This window comes from Tamandua tetradactyla, chromosome 4, assembly GCF_023851605.1.
Source record: "Tamandua tetradactyla isolate mTamTet1 chromosome 4, mTamTet1.pri, whole genome shotgun sequence".
NCBI lineage: Eukaryota > Metazoa > Chordata > Mammalia > Pilosa > Myrmecophagidae > Tamandua > Tamandua tetradactyla.
The window spans coordinates 62,063,586-62,081,229 of NC_135330.1; the positions used below are offsets into that span (position 1 = coordinate 62,063,586).

A 17,644-nucleotide genomic window follows, 5' to 3' on the forward strand; every position below is an offset into this window, starting at 1 on the left:
GACTTCCTCTTTGGGTCTGACACATTCTCGTCTCTTTGCTGCAGACTCGCTGCATCCCAGGCACATGGAGGAAAAGGACCACCACTAACATTTCTGAAATTTACCTTCCTTTTGTTTATGGGCAGCCAGGTGATACTGGAATTTCTTGGTTCCAAATCCAAATTCTCAGGGAAGGGCTATGCTTGGCCCAGCTTAGGTGGGCTGTCCACAGCTGATTCAATTGGCGTAGCTGGGGGTGGAATGGGGTGGGGAAGGCACATGGCCCCTGGGAATCCTGCTGTAACCATGTGACTGTGCAGTTTCCAGAAAAGGGGCAGCTGGACAATTTATCCTCCTGGAGTCCACAACAACCCATATATGTGGGTGCGGTTCATCGAATGTGCCCCTGTCCAACTGTAGAGACATCTAAACTGGACATTTTGCAAAGGGAGCAGGGACCATTTTCTGTCTTGGTGCCTCCCTCCTACTCAGCCTAGACCTACAGAGTTGGTGGTGACAACTGCTGTACTGCCCACATTTTGGCTTAGGAGTTTTTTAGGCCAGAGGCACCAGTTTTTCTGTGACCGACATAGCTTACTCGGACAGGCTCAGTCGAGCGAGCAGACTTTGGATCCTGGTGTTTGCAAATGTATAAAGGTATTCTATGTGGGGATTCAGTGCTAGTCCTTCTTCTTTAAGCTGGCTTTAGAGCAGGATACCTCTGAAGCAGAGGAGTCCCTTGCCATTCCCCATACTACCCTGAGTGCTAGAAATTCAGTGTTTGCCTTCAAGAAGGGGCCAGGTTGGTGCATGGTCAGCTGGTTAGCATCGCCCCAACAGCCCGCCCTTGAGTGGGGCCCTCACCACCTACGGATGCCTTGAGCAGCTGGAAGAAGATGGGCAGCGGGCAAGGCTGCTTCCCATACACATCCAAAACAAGAGCCATCCTATTCTGAAAGCCTCCCCTGCTCCCAGGTGTCACTCCTTCCCTCACTGTGTGGTGTGACCTCAGATGAGTCTTCTCTTGGGGCTCTGGTTTTATCATCAAAAAGGGAAATAATCCTTGTCCTTCCTTCTTCACTGGATCTAATAAAGTAGTTGATAGGAAAATGCTTTAAAAAGTGTATTGCACCCATCTCTCACACCCTATACAAAAGTTAACTCAAAATGGATCAAAGATCTAAACATTAGGTCTAAGACCATAAAACAGTTAGAGGAAAATGTTGGGAGATATCTTATGGATCTTACAACTGGAGGTGGTTTTATGGACCTTAAACCTAAAGCAAGAGCACTGAAGAAGGAAATAAATAAATGGGAACTCCTCAAAATTAAACACTTTTGTGCATCAAAGAACTTCATCAAGAAAGTAGAAAGACAGCCTTCACAATGGGAGACAATATTTGGAAATGATATATCAGATAAAGGTCTAGTATCCAGAATTTATAAAGAGATTGTTCATCTCAACAACAAAAAGACAGCCAACCCAATTACAAAATGGGAAAAAGACTTGAACAGACACCTCTCAGAAGAGGAAATACGGATGGCCAAGAGGCACATGAAGAGATGCTCAATGTCCCTGGCCATTAGAGAAATGCAAATCAAAACCACAATGAGATATCATCTCACACCCACCAGAATGGCCATTATCAACAAAACAGAAAATGACAAGTGCTGGAGAGGATGCGGAGAAAGAGGCACACTTATCCACTGTTGGTGGGAATGTCAAAGGGTGCAACCACTGTGGAAGGCAGTTTGGCGGTTCCTCAAAAAGCTGAATATAGAACTGCCATATGACCCAGCAATACCATTGCTAGGTATCTACTCAAAGGACTTAAGGGCAAAGACACAAACGGACATTTGCACACCAATGTTTATAGCAGCATTATTTACAATTGCAAAGAGATGGAAACAGCCAAAATCTCCATCAACAGAAGAGTGGCTAAACAAACTGTGGTATATACATACGATGGAATATTATGCAGCTTTAAGACAAGATAAACTTATGAACCATGTAATAACATGGATGGACCTAGAGAATATTATGCTGAGTGAATCCAGCCAAAAACTAAAGGACAAATACTGTATGGTCCCACTGATGTGAACGGACATTCGAGAATAAACTTGAAATATGTCATTGGTAACAGAGTTCAGCAGGAGTTAGAAACAGGGTAAGACAATGGGTAATTGAAGCTGAAGGGATACAGACTGTGCAACAGGACTAGATACAAAAACTCAAAAATGGACAGCACAATAATACCTAATTGTAAAGTAATCATGTTAAAACACTGAATGAAGCTGCATCTGAGCTATAGGTTTTTGTTTTGTTTTGTGTTGTTTTGTTTTGATTTTACTATTATTACTTTCATTTTTTTCTCTATATTAACATTCTATATCTTTTTCGGTTATGTTGCTAGTTCTTCTAAACCAATGCAAATGTACTAAGAAATGATGATCATGCATCTATGTGATGATGTTAAGAATTAATGATTGCATGTGTAGAATGGTATGATCTCTAAATGTTGGGTTAATTTCTTTTTTTCCGTTAATTAAAAAAAAAAAAAGAGAAGGGATAATTGGAGATGAAGGGATACAGACTGTACAACGGGACTGGATATAAAAACTCAGAAATGGACAGCACAATACTACCCAATTGTAATGCAATTATGTTAAAACACTGAATGAAGCTGCATGTGAGGTATAGGTTTTTTGTTTTTGTTTTTTTTGTTTTTTTTCTTTCTATTATTGTTTTAATTCTTATTCTGTTGTCTTTTTATTTCTTTTTCTAAATCGATGCAAATGTACTAAGAAATGATGAATATGCAACTATGTGATGTTATTAAGAATTACTGATTGTACATGTAGATTGGAATGATTTCTAATTGTTTTGTTAATTCTTTTTTTAATTAATAAAAAAAAAAAAAGTGTATTGCAAAAGCAATATAAGTCGTATTGTCATAAAGTTATTTAGGATCATTATTTCACCTCCGGGGAAATTCTAAATCCTTTGAGACCAATTGTTCAATAGAGGCAAAGGGGCAGCGTTTCCTTTGAACCCTCCTTCCCAGAACTGCAGGTGGCTCCTATGTGAATATTTCAGGTAAGTTGTTTGTAGAAACCCAGGAGGCTGAAAATGAGTTGGGTTTTGGGCATGACCTTGGGCGTGTTCATTAACCTCTCTGCACTTTAATCTTAGCAAATGAGCATACTAATAACATGCACCTCATAGGTGATTAATACATGCAAAGCACCTGTGTCTGGCAGAGAGTAGGTACTCAGTAAGTGGTTACTCAACTTGCTCATATCACGAGCTGCCAGGCACTGTGCATTGAGAGAAGAATATGACATGACCCAGCCCTCTTGAGACTCATGGTTTACCAGAGGACATAGGCACCCAAAACTTGTGGCCAATCAAATGATAGTGATTCATCTGCCCTTGGGATTGGGTTCCTCTCAGATGCTCCCCCTGGAGCTACCAGGAAATGGGTAGGTCAGGCAGCACCCAGGTAACACCCATGATCCTGGGCTGTCCAAAGAATAGACAGCTTTAAGACTTATCTGCTTCAAGGACCTGGAAAACACACTCCTTCTCATCTCTTCAGGCTCACAGGGAAAACTTTCCGTAGGGGTGGAGGGGCACTTTTAAAAAAATTTCTCAACAATCTTAATTTCCAACCCTGGGGTAATGTTAGGTGGGGACATCTATTCTATGTGGGACATAATGCAATCAGGAAAATTGATGTCACTGGCCCCTGTCTTTCCCGCCCTTCAGATCAAGAAGTAACAGCAAGGAGTGCAGGAAAAAGGCTATCTGTGTGCAAACCTGCCAGCTACCTTGGACAAAGGAAACTGGGTTGGGAGGGTGTACTAGATTGAATAGTGACAGCCCCTGTCATGGTCAGGTTCACATGTCAACTTGGCCAAGTGGTGGTACCTGTTTGTCTGGTTGGGGCAAGTGTTGGCCTGTCTGTTGCGATGAGGACATTTCATAGAATTAAATCATGATCATGGCAGCTGCATCCACAGCTGATTCCATTTGTAATCAGTCAAAGGGGAGTGTCTTCTGCAATGAGTGATGCTTAATCTAATCACTGGAAGCCTTTTAAGGAGGATTCAGAAGAGACAGGCTCTCTTCCTGCTTTGGCTGGCGAGCCTCTCCTGTGGAGTTCATCCAGACCCTCCATCGCAATCGTCGGCTTCACAGCCTGCCCTGCGGATTTTGGACTCTGCGTTTCCGCAGTCACGTGAGACACTTTTATAAATTTTATATTTGCGAGTGTTCCCTCTTGATTCTGTTTCTCTAGAGAGCCCTAACTAATACAACCCCAAAATTCATGTCGTCCTGGAACCTGTGTGAATGTGACTTTATTTGGAGATAAGTTTTTGCAGCTGTAATCAAGATGAGATCATATTGGATTAGGATGGGCTCTAAATCCCATATGACTGGTGTCCTTATAAGAAGGAAATTTGGACACAGGGACGCAGAGACTCATAGAGGAGAACGCGAAGTGAAGACCCAGAGACACCTGGGAAGAAGGCCATGTGACAACAGAGAAGGAGATTGGAGTTATGCTGCCACCGGACGAGGAATGCCTGGACCACCAGAAACTGGAGGAGGTGTGACACAGGTCTGGAGTCCCAGAAGGAGATGGCCCAGCTGACCCCCTGATTTCGAACTTCTAGAACCCAGAACCGTGCACGAATAGATTTCTATCGTTTTAAGAAACTGGATTTGCGGTACAGGTACTTTGTTTTTGCAGCCATGAGAAACTAATCCAGGGGACCTCTGCTTAGAAGAGGCAGAGATACTCTTCCAAGGCTGCTTTTGGAGCTGAGAGGTCAGAGAGGGATAGCGTGGCCTTCAAGAGGAAACAGGATCAGAGAAAAATCAATGCAAGAATGAATTCAGACACTGTGCTGAGGTGGGGAGGGGAGGAGAATTGCCAGGAGGAGATGGCTAACGAGGAATTTGCTGTCTGTGGTCAGGGCTGTTGCTAGGTGAGGCACAGCTTTGCTTCCAGTTGGTCTTTGACTCTCATGACTTAGAGTCTAAAGCATCTGGCCTCCCCCGCCTGGCCAAGGTTGACAACTACAGAGGGGGTTGCCTCTCAGGTGGGGAAGAAAAGCAGAATATAAAATTCTGTCTTCATTAAGGTTATAATAAGGTAGAATCCCATGTGCACATGTATAAGCACAAGAAAATTGAAAATAGATTTGTTAGGGCAGTTAGCAAAATGTTTTTTTCTTATTTTAAAACTTTCCCCCCATTTTTCTTTTCCTTATTGAAATGTATGCTACACCCACATAGCTCCCTTTCTAACTGCACCCACTTCCGTGCCCATTTCTAAGTCTGTATCGATAGTCATGTTCATACCCACACTTAACGTTTCTGCTTTGTTCATTTATTTGTAAAACACTCCTTTTACCTTTGTGGGTAAATGTTAGCTACCAGAAGTAAAAAAGGATTATTCATGCTGGCTGGTTCTCACTCCTGCCCCTGCCCCCTGCCCTGTCCCAACCCAGGCCTCCATCTTTCCTCTCTTTCCACCTTACCCCTTTCCTTTCCTTTCCCTCAGCCATGTCTTTCCCTTGCCCTATCTGTTCTCCTCCTCTTCCTTCCCAGCCTGGTTCTCGGTCTCCCTTGATCCTCTCAAACATCTCACCTCTTTCCATCCCCTCTCAGTCTGTCCATACCCCCGCCCCCACCTAAAACTTGGACCCTGCAGTCACTGACCAGGTCCTCTTTTACTGAGAGGGAGAGCCCCAGGCTACATGCAACTCTGGGGATCAGAGGAAGGGTCGGAGGGGTGGCTGGTGCCCAGAAAGGGGGGTCTTCAGTCTTTCCAAATTATACATTCAGGCCACACATGAAACCCTTGCAGAGATCCCAGCCTACTGGTTCTCTCTCCTCTCTTCACTTGTTGCCCTGGGCAATCTCTCTACTCTCATGATTTAAACCACCATTTTTTTAAAAAACTTATTTCGTATTATCAAACCAAAACAACAGGGTGGCCCGCAAGGCTCGTCGCAGAAAACGCGGCGGCGATGTCCGCGAGCCAGGCGAGTGCCGCGGCTGCAGCGGCGCGGCCTCACGCGCGGCAGGGCGGCCTGGGCTTCAGCCTTCCTCCGGTTCCCGGGAAGCGGGCCGGCGGCAAGCGGGGGAGCAGCAGCAACAGAGGCGGAGGTTCTGGCTCTGGTTCTGGCTCGTTTCTCTCTTCCCCTTCAGCCTGAGCCGGGGGAGGCCAGGAGGCCTGGGTGGCTGGAGGGGGGTCCGCTGCCCGAGAATGGGAATTCTCTTCACCAGGATATGGAGACTGTTCAATCACCAGGTTTTGTTTACTTTTATAGGACCTAAGAAAAGCTGGATTGCTGATTTTTGCTAATAAACAAGACGTTAAAGAATGTATGACTGTAGCAGAAATCTCCCAGTTTTTGAAACTAACTTCTATTAAAGATCACCAGTGGCATATCCAGGCGTGCTGTGCTCTAACAGGCGAGGGATTGTGCCAAGGACTTGAATGGATGATGTCACGACTTAAGATTAGATGATCTCTACTAACCTCTTCTCACAGACTCTATATGAACGAAGTGCTGGACTATTCCTGAAAGCTGCAAAAATTAATGGTTTAGATATATTTATAATAAACTGATTTAAACTTTTTCTATAAGAAGACAAATTAAGACCACTCATTTGAAAACAAAGATGAAGTCTCACCTTCCAATTTGCTTTCTCATTAGTTCTTTCCAAAGTAAGGTCTTAAAGCTGTGACTGACATTTTTCTCATAAAGAACCCTCTCAGGACGTTGTGTAGCCTGTGGTAAGTATAAAGGGAGAGAAAGACATTGTTAACTTTAAGAGCTTTATTATCAGTATAAACCTCCCTATTTTAATGTTGTTCTCTTGTTCTATTAAGTCAAAATACAAATCAACACAGTTATTCAGTTTCCAATATTTTAATGTGGAGTGTTACTTATGAAAAGTATTTTGTATAAGGTTGTGTATGTATTGTGTATATACCTCAAGTTCAAGTTAATGGCTTTGATTTATGTTCTAAAGAAAAGCAAGTTACACAAAAATTAATTTATCCTTAGTTGTAACCATATGTGATTAGTACTGGCATTGGTGTTTGTGCCATTTTGTACTTTTCCCCTTAGGTTCTCTGTATTGTACTAACAAACCCCCAAATCATTGAGCTACTCTTAAAAAAAAAAAGAGAGAAAGAAAAAGGGGAAAAGCTTGATGTTGTGTACATATTTTTTGTTGATTGAATCACCCAGAAACATGTACTGCAACTGAATAGAACTATATCAAATTCTTGACTTTTGCATTACTAATGGCAGAGTTACACAGCAGATAATTATCAGATTAGTCCCTGTGTAGGTCCATATGCCATCTATATTACTGAATAAATTGTTGATCCATTAATCAGTCAGGCATTAATTGTGATTAAAATTATCAACTAATTTTTTTTTCAACATTAATTGAAAAGTGTTTTGTGAAACATGTCTATCCAGAGAAATAACAGAATTGGGTTTTTTTTGGCATTAACTTATGTGTTGAACACTTATAAGCTCTATATGTTGTGAATTTGAGATGAAAAGTGAAGCATACTTTCCATGCAACAACAATAATTTCTTATCGCTGATTTTAGGGATTGGAATAGTGTGAGATTTTTTTAAATTTCTGTTAGTTGTCTTGTATCTTCTTCCACCACATGAGTACACTGTTTGACAATTAGAAGACACAAATATTTTTTGAATGCTTTTAAGAAGTTGGTATAAGAATTGATTGAAATAATGTATCATTTTTACTAAGATGTAACTTGACCAATTGCACCTATTATGTTTACTTAGGAGTTTTTTTGTTTGTTTATTTGTTTTTTTACAGTATCTGAAAATTGAAGATATTTCTGTCATACTATAAATTTATCATAAATGCGTTAAAACATATTCTGAGTATTCTTATTTGCATATCTCTTATCCCCTGAAAATCTGAAGGCTAATTTACACAGGCATGTTTTAGAATGTTCAAGAAAAAAAATGCTTTTAATACCAGCCTTTTGGGTTTCCTGGAGGTTTTAGTGAGAAATATTTGTACATACTATAAGCATTGACAAAATTTTGGAAATCATTTCAATAAAGTATAACATCTAAATCCAAGTCTGACATGGGAGATCAGTGTTTCACATTGGATGTTTTCTGTTTTAGATTTATATTATAATGTTTAAATTGCATGTATAACATTTTAATATTTGTTGACATGCTTTTACAAAAATAAATCCTAAATTACTGAGGTTTATTTAAAAAAAAAAAAACCAAAACAACATACAAACATGAACATTCTTACCATACCATTCCGTGTATGGTTGCAATCAATGGCTGACAATGCCATCACATAGTAGTATATTCATCACCATGATCATTTTTTGGAACATTTGCATCACTCCAGAGAAAGAAATAAAAAGAAAAAACTCACACATACCATACTCCTTACCCTTCCCTCTCATTGACCACTAATATTTCTGTCTACTCAATAGATTGAAAAAAATTTTATTTATATGAGTATCTATAAAAATAGGGGAACAAAGGTTAAAATCTATTAAAAAACACTGTCAAACTATAAGAAACATCCCAATTTAAAATATGTTAAAATGTGGGGAAAAAATAAGAACCAATTTTTAAAAAGCAATGTAATACGTATATAAGATAGCACATGTTTAATCATGAATGGCTCAAACAAGAAAGTCATGTAGGAATTCTGAGGAAGTGTTCTGTATGATTTCAATCATTCAAATTCTGTTTCTTTATTGATCCTCTGTCTAGATGTTATGTCCATTGATGAGAGTGGGGAATTGAAGTCTCCAGTTATTATGGTAGATGTATCTATTTCTCTTTTCAGTGTTTTCCTTATATTTTGGAGCACTTTGGTTTGTTTTACATTTGAAATCTAACTTGTTGCATCTCCTACAGACAGCATATAGATGGATCCTGTTTTTTAATCCATTCTGCCAGTCTATGTCTTTTGATTGGGGAGTCTTACCCATTGACATTTAGTTTTATTACTGTAAGGGCAGTACTTTCTTCCACCATTTTGCCTTTTGGATTTTTATATGTCATATCTAATCTTTCTTCTTTTTACCTTTACTGATAGTCTTCATTTCTACACTCTTCTCCACACCTCTCTCTGCTGTCTTTTCCTATCTGTCTCTAGTGCTCCCTTTAGTATTTCTTGCAGAGCTGGTCTCTTGGTCACAAATCCGCTCAGTGATTTTTTTGTCTGAAAATGTTTTAATTTTTCCATCATTTTTTTTAACTTTTTTTATTAATTAAAAAAAATTAACAAACAAAACATTTAGATATCATTCCATTCTACATATACAATCAGTAATTCTTAATATCATCACGTAGTTGCATATTCATCATTTCTTAGTACATTTGCATCGATTTAGAAAAAGAAACAAAAAGACAACAGAAAAAGAAATAAAATGATAATAGAGAAAAAAAAACTATACGTACCATACCCTTTACCCCTTGCTTTCATTTACCACTATTTCAAACTGAATTTATTTTAACATCTGTTCCCCCTATTATTTATTTTTATTCCATATGTTCTACTCTTCTGTTCATATAGTAGCTAAAAGGAGCATCAGACATAAGGTTTTCACATTCACAGAGTCTCATTGTGAAAACTATATCATTGTTCAATCATCATCAAGAAACATGGCTACCGGAACACAGCACTACATTTTCAGGCAATTCCCTCCAGCCTCTCCACTATATCTTGAACAAACAAGGTGATATCTACTTAATGCATAAGAATAACCTCCAGGATAACCTCTCCACTCTGTTTGGAATCTCTCAGCCATTGACACTTTGTCTCATTTTACTCTTCCCCTTTTTGGTCGAGAAGGTTCTCTCAATCCCTTGCTGTTAATTCTCAGCTCATTCTAGGTTTTTTCTCAGTCCTTTGATGCTGAGTCTCAGTTCATTCCAGGATCTTTGTCCCACATTGCCAGGAAGGTCCACACCCCTGGGAGTCATGTCCCACGCAGAGAGGGGGAGGGTGGTGAGACTGCTCATCATATTGGCTGGAGAGAGAGGCCACATCTGAGCAACAAAAGGGGCTTTCTTGGGGGTGACTCTTAGGCTTAAATTTTAAGTAGACTTGACCTATCCTTTGTGGGGTTAAGTTTCATGTGAACAAACCCCAAGACTGGGGGCTCAGCCTATAGCTTTGGTTGTCCACACTGCTTGTGAGAATATCAAGAATTCAACTTCAGGAAGTTGAATTTCTCCCCACTCTCACCATTCCCCAAAGGGGGCTTGCAAATACTTTTCCAGTCACTGATCAAATCATTCTGGGATTCATCGTCTCCCTCATTTTTGAAGAACAATTTTGCTGGATATAGAATTCTTGGTTGGCAGTTTTTCTCTTTTAATAATTTAAATATATCATCCCACTGTCTTCTCGCCTCCATGGTTTCTGCTGAGAAATCTACACATAGTCTTACTGGGCTTCCTTGTATGTGATGGATTGCTTTTCTTTTGCTGCTTTCAAAATTCTTAACCACCTTTTATATGAGGATCTATATCTCAGCTCTGAACTATAGATTTCTGAATTAAATCCCTGCTGGGTGCTGCACCTGGATGTTTCACATCCTTCCCTAACTCAACATGTCTAAGGGAGAAATTATGTCCTTTCTGGAGCCCAAACCAGGGAGTCACCCTTAACCCACATCCTCTCCGTTATCCCCCAGCTCATCCTTCCTCAGCTCTGGAATGTGTCTCTTCCTTCTTGCCCCCTCTGTTGCTGCCTTGGTCAACTCTTTTGTGATCACACCTATGGCCCCCTGCCTCTCAGGCTCCTGGCTTGCACTCCTGCACCCCACCCCCGCCTTATGCTTTGAGGGTCTCTGCACCCCATTACCACGGCCCTTTCAGTCCCTCCAACAGGTCATGCCCCTCCCCTCCTCAGGCTTGGTGAGCTCTTTCCTTCTCCCCAGTCTCTGTGCCCACCCAACTCCCACCCATCCTTTGGAAGCCACCCTTAAGTCACAGTCCAGCTTAACATCCTCCTCCCACTCTATCTCTCCTGGTCCTCTGTAATTCTACTTAAATCAATTGTGAGGTGGAGCTTCCCTGCTAAGACGCAAGTTCCATCTTACAGGGCAGGTGGGATTTCCTCCTAGTTCCTCGTTTAAGCTCCAGAGTCTAGCACTGTGCTTTGCAAGTAGTAATAATTATTATTTTAATAGTAGACTCACATACAGTGCTGACAATGTGCCAGAAACCATCCTAAGCACTTCACATATTTAACTCATTTACACTTTGCAATAGCTTTATGAGTAAGTATTTGATTATCTCAGTGCACAGTTGAGGTTCAGGTACAATTTGCCAGAGATCACAGACCTAGCAAGTGGAAGAGCTGGGCTTCAAACCCAGAACACCTGGCTCTAGAATCTGTGTTTGTGACAGGACTGGATTTCGTCTCAAATCAACACAGGTTTGTTGGATGACTGACTGGATAAGAGAAAAGACAGCGTCAGAAGTGATTAGGGAACAGTGCAAGACAGCAGGTGCCTAAAGATCTGAAAGAATGAAGAGAGAGAACGAAGAGAGAATGAATTAGGCATTTGTCTTGGAAGGGCTTCTTAATGGTTGTTGATGGACTCTGAAACAGGGACATCTATCCCGCCAAACCCCTCCTCCCTTCTGAGATGAGCAGGAGGCAGATAATGGTGGGACAAAGCCCCAGCTCCGTTGTGAAGCATCCGAGAGGGACAAGCTGGATGGAAGCCACAGGGCACATTAGCCCTGAGCAGACTGCGGTAGAGACAGCCTGAACTGCCGGTAGTTACTGCTGAGCTGTCTAGAACATTAGTTGAAAAGATTTGCTCTGTCCACCCTAGCAGCTCTGGCTCAGCTTCAGTCCTTCTTAGGGGAAGATGCTGGAGCTTCCGGGGGCACTGAGGTCACTGCCCGATTCCTGCACTCCACCTGGTCCCTGGTCACATAGCGGGCTCCGTGGTTGCAGACTCTGGGGTATTTCCTTCCGGCTCCCCCAGTCACCCAGTGTCAGGAAATTTTTCTCTATGGTTGTAATGGTTAAAGGTAATTTTCCCAGATACTGAAAACATCATTGGGGAGCTTTGGGGGAAGGTTCTCCTCCTTGGAGAATACCTGGGGGTCATATCTTCAACAGACGGGGCTGCTTCCCAAGCTAGTTTGTTTGTTTGGTGACTTCAGAGCACTTCAATTGTCCCTGGTCTCTAAAGGAGAAGAGCAGTGCTTCTTACCAGGGGAACAGGGGCAGAAAGAGAGCATGAGCTTTGACGCAGAGGCATGGACAGGTGTTAACTTTCAGAGAGGCGATATGAAGCCAGAAGGCCCCCCAAAAAAGATGGGGTCCACCTTCAAGGCTGCAGAGCTCCTAGAAAGCTAGAACAAAGATGGGGCCTGGAGCTCAGGGAAGAGGCAGGGCCTCTCTGAACCAGTCTGGTTCCCTAGACATGAGAAAAGTGTGGCCAGGTCACAAGAAGCACATCTGGAAGCCAGATAGGAGCCAGTCCTCCTCGCCCAGGAGGCTGGGGTAAAACTCTTGAGGCCCAGAGCAGAGAGAAAGCAGCTGCCTAGACCAGGAATGCCTCAAGGACTCATACCTTGAGCAGGGGTAGGAGGGCAAGTTCCAGGAGGGTCAGAGTTTCCCTAAACCCAGAATGTTGGGGATTGACCCTAGAACTTCTGAGTTTAACCCCCCAGAGGGTTGGGGCAAGCAGAAGGAACTAAGGATTTTGGTGTCTGGAGAAGGGTCAACCAAGCTAACCCTTTCTACAGCTCACTTAGGACTGAGCCAGAATTTAGTGATATGTCACTTCACTGTGTTTGGATGTTTCTGTGGAGATTGCCCTTAATTTCTTTAAAAAGTCCTTTTGTAAAACCCTGTCTTATTATGTTGAGGGAAAGAAGCCATTTATATGTTGAGTTCATTTATATGAAGTTCAAGAACTGGCAAAACAAATCTATGGTGATAGAAATCAGAACAATGGTGGCCTCAGGTGGGAATTTCTGAGGTGATGAGAATATTCTATATCTTGATGTAGATGTTGTTACATGGGTGTATATGTTTGTTGAAGCTCATTGCATTATATATTTAAGATCTGTGTATTTTACTTAATGTACATTATATCTCAAACTAACCAGACAAAATAATCTTGCCTTGCAGTCTTTAGGAGACTAGAGAATTTCCCACTCTTTACTATAGAGAGGTAATTGACCAGACCCCCTGGAAAGTTGAGTGCTATTGAAAGAGCATTGCCTTTGTAACCAGATCTTCTAGTTCTAATCTTTCTCTGGAACTAGTATCGTTCTAATCTGCCACTACCATTGTGACCTTGGACAAACTGACTTCTGATTTCTTAATTTTTAAAATGGGCTAGGGGATTGATGGAATAATTAAACGAGATAATATAGCTAATTGCCTGGCATACAGATGGAGCCCAAACATCACCTCCTCCAGGAAGACTTCCCTGGTTCTCCTGACTGTGCCAGGTGCCTTCTTCATTTCTACATTTTATATACCAGACTTAGCACCTATATAATTTAGTCTGTGTCTCAACAACAGTAAATATCTCTAACAGTCATAGATCCTTGTGTTTATTATTGAAGAGTCAAACTGCAAATAAGAAATCTGCAAATGCTAAGAGTGTACCATATTGTAATAGTTCTATCTTTCCGGTCCCCAACCCTCAATTAGTCTCTGAGATATTGAGGGCAAAGTCTGGGTGTGGCTTAGCTTGGTATCTCTTCAGCTGTCAGAAGTGCTTGATAAATGTTTGACTAGTGAGTAAATAATTCAAAAGTAAATTAGTTAATGCATGAAAAACTGAATAAATGAGTGAAAGAATGCATAAATTAGTAAAGAAATGCATCAATGAATGTCAATAAATTTTGCATAAAGTGGGGTGATAGGTGAATAGTGGATCAATGAATGAGTAGAGAATTGAAGAAATGAAGGAATATTGGGTTCCATCTTTCCAAAATACTGTGTGCTGGTGGCAGCCCAACGGCCCAGTTCCAAAGCCCTGGAAAGCCAGAGCTGGGCAGCCTGAGGGGACAGCTCTGAAAGAAAGGCCAGCTGCTGGAGTCCGCAAAAACGCTGGACCTGGAGACTCGTCTCTCCTTCCTTCCAGCCACGCTCCACCATCTCCCCTTGGAGATATCAGTCCTGAGGGGCCACGAGGAAATGCTCCAGGGGACAGGGTGCTAGGTCCATGGTCATCAGCTCTCCTCTGACACCCCTTCCACTGGTCGTGAGAGCCTGCTCCCTACCCGTGCCATGGCCCCCAAGCAGATATCTCCCCTATCTTGTCAGCAACAGAGTGCCTGTCAGGCGTTTGCATAATTTATCTGCTCAGTAACATTTACTGAGATTTAGTGTTTAATAACTGTCACTCCAATATATCTTTTCTTAATCCCTTCAGATTTGCTGCTGTAGCAATATTAAATATTTATCAACACTGTTCATGTGTTCGCCAGTTGGGTTGCAATTTTCTTGTAATTAAAGATTTACAAGACATCGCTCAAGATTTACGAAGGATTGGTAGAGATCAAAGGGGGAGGGGAGCATGGATCTGTTCTCGGAATCTGTTGCTCAGAATCCACAGCTGGAGTTCTTGCCCTGGGAGAGGTGGGAGCTCAGTCACTGGTTCCCACATGCCCTCTCCTATTCCCCTCTTCTACAGCCTCCTTCATGAGAACGAGTGGGCTTCACAGTGTGACCCTGCTTTCTTCTGGACTCCTTGCTTGTCCCAGACTTGTGCTAGGTGACAGGGGACAGTGGGAAGGAAGAGGTAAACTGTTACTGCTGACATGGAGCTTTTATTTTAGTGGCAAAACCAGACAATTAACATGCAAACATAAATTTTAAAGATAATTTCAGATTATGACAAATGCTATAGAGAAAATTAATAGATAATAACTGAGGGTGGGACACTGGTATCAGAGTTCTTTCATTGTGAGCAAGAAAAACTGACTCTGGAAAACATAAGCAAAAGAAATTTCTGAAAGATAAGGGGAATTCATAGGTTTAAAGAAAATAAAAGGGAAGAGAATAAAAGAAGGCACAGGAACCAGGGTTATTTTGGTTCCTGCTATTTTTTATGGCAGGAACTAACGGTCTCTCTAGGCAGTGGCCTTTGGGACAAATGTCTCCCAACAGTGTTCTATTTTTGTGACACTTAGTTTTCGCAGTCCAGAGACAGAGGGTCCTCACTCTTTGGCCAGAGGACAAGAATGGAACCAGGACACCTTGATCGACAGTTTCACCAGAACTGTCTCTTCTGAGGGCGGAGTAGCTATCCAAAGCAAAATCTGGGTGGTGTGACCAAAAGAAGGGGTTATAGCTAATGGCCTTGTGAGACATCAGGTGTATATTAAATCAGAGGATGCCTCTCTGGGGATATCTGAACTGAAACCAAAATGATGGGCAGGAGCCAGAAACGTGAAGGGCTGGGGGAAGAAGGAATGGCAGGTGCAACAGCTCTGCAATTGGGAAGAATTCAGTTGGGTTTTCAGGGTAGGATGACTGAGTTCTACATACTAGCATGGATCAGACTTGAGAAATGTGCCCATCTCCAGTCCGCAGAGTTCCCCTTAGCCATGATATGGGGCCAGAATTTTGTTTATTCCGAATGGAATAGAAAAGAAGGTCCAGGTAGAGAGGGCATTCTCCTAGCCCCTATGACAGGGAGACCAGTGATGTTGATTCAAGTCATGTTTCTGGGCCCTTTAATGGGCCAGGCATTGTGTTAGGTTCTGAAGACTAAGGAATGGAAAAGACTTGTTTACAGTCCTTGGGGCACTTACAGTCTTGTGGAGAAGATACGAACAGATCATTACAGCAGGGCAGTGATAGAAGTAAACTTGGAAGGCTGAGTTGGGACCGTTCTTCTTTTTTAAAATATGTGTTAGTGCTATAAATTTTCCCCTAGGTACTGCTTTAGCAGCATCCCACAAATTTTGATATGTTGTATTTTAATGTTCATTCCATTCTACTTTCTAATTTCCCTTTTTATTTCTTCTTTGACCCATGGGTTATTTAGAAATGTGTGATTTAGGTTTCAAATATTTGGGGATTTTCTAGTTATCTTTCTGTTATTGATTTCTAATTTATTTCCATGGTGTCAGGTAACATATTTGGTGTGAATTAAATCATTGTAAATTTATTGAGGATTGGAGAGGAAAGAGCTGCACAGAAGGAGAGCTCTGGAGATCTGCAAAGGATTCTCCACCTCAAGTCTTCAGCCAAGTACTGTTGAGCACACATGTGTGAGGAAATTACTCAAGCAGGGAAAGGACCATCTGAAAGGATTAAAAGGAGCAATGCCTCAGCCAAGGTTAAGAAAACTTGGTCTAAGGCTAATTATGACACACTGCTGCTTTAAGAACCTTGATCCAATTCCCCACAAATCATGGAATTTTCCAATATGGCCTGTGGAACAGGCACTATTCCTAGTTTCCAGCACTGTTCCTCTTCAGTTATTATTCCTGTGAACTTGAGCTGCCTTGGGCTCTCAGATCTGTTTCTTCAACTCAGGAGTCCATCAGACTCCACCTGGGCTCCCCCTCCCTGCATTATGGCCTAGGGGTTCCCCCCTCCCCCTCCCGCTACTATGGCCTAGGGGCTCCCTCTCCCTCCCCCTCCCTGCACTATGGCCTAGGGGCTCCTCTTCCCTGCACTATGGCCTAGGGGCTCCCCATCCCTGCACTATGGCCTAGGGGCTCCCCCTCCCTCCCCCTCCCTCCCCCTCCCTCCCCCTCCTTCCCCCTCCCTGCACTATGGCCTAGGGGCTCCCCCTCCCTCCCCCTCCCTGCACTATGGCCTAGGGGCTCCCCCTCCCTCCCCCTCCCCGTACTATGGCCTAGGGGCTCCCCCTCCCTCCCCCTCCCTCCCCCTCCCTGCACTATGGCCTAGGGGCTCCCCCTCCCTCCCCCTCCCTGCACTATGGCCTAGGGGCTCCCCCTCCCTGCACTATGGCCTAGGGGCTCCCTCAAGGCAGTAAGCTAGGGCAATCATAGGAATCACGTCATTTGTTTCCCACTCCTCAGGGATGACTGTTCTTCAAAGCCTGGATAACACTGTGTCTTACAAATGGTTGTTTCATGTATTTTGTTTGCTTTTTTGGTTGTTTTGGGTGGGTTTGTAAATCCTGTCTCTGATACTCCATCTTAGCTGGAAACTGGTCTCTTGGGATTTCAGAGACTAATTTTGAAATCTTGCATGGAAGAGCAAACCCTATACGAGAATCCCAGAAGAGGTTTTTTGGAGCAAAGGCATTTGCTCCCAAAACATTTAGCAGGCATTCTTCTTTTGAGAAACACTTTTGGCTTGTTTCTGGGTCCTGGTAGATAAACACATGATCACAGGATACCATGTGACCATGTAATACAAACTGCCCATCATGACCAAACAAGCCATAAATTCAGGCAGGCCCAGCAGCACTTCATAATCATGTGCAAGTGGTATAGTGGCACTGGGCCAAGCAGATACCAATGGTTCATGTGAGTTGAATGAGCACATCACTCAAGCACTGAGTATGCCTTATCCTACTGTACTGCCACCTCTTCCTCAACCGATACCTATGGCCTCATGGAGAGTTGACTGAAGAGG

The 17,644-nt window shown here is 42.6% G+C and overlaps 1 long non-coding RNA gene across 1 annotated transcript; it reads right to left on the minus strand.

Annotated features, from left to right (window-relative positions):
- Positions 1-14,521: 14,521 nt before the first annotated feature.
- On the minus strand, positions 14,522-17,394 carry LOC143679003 (uncharacterized). Its single transcript, XR_013173516.1, has 3 exons — positions 17,060-17,394; positions 15,841-16,335; positions 14,522-14,794 (listed from the first exon to the last, which is right to left on the minus strand). It is a non-coding gene; the product is annotated as an uncharacterized LOC143679003 (long non-coding RNA).
- Positions 17,395-17,644: the final 250 nt, after the last annotated feature.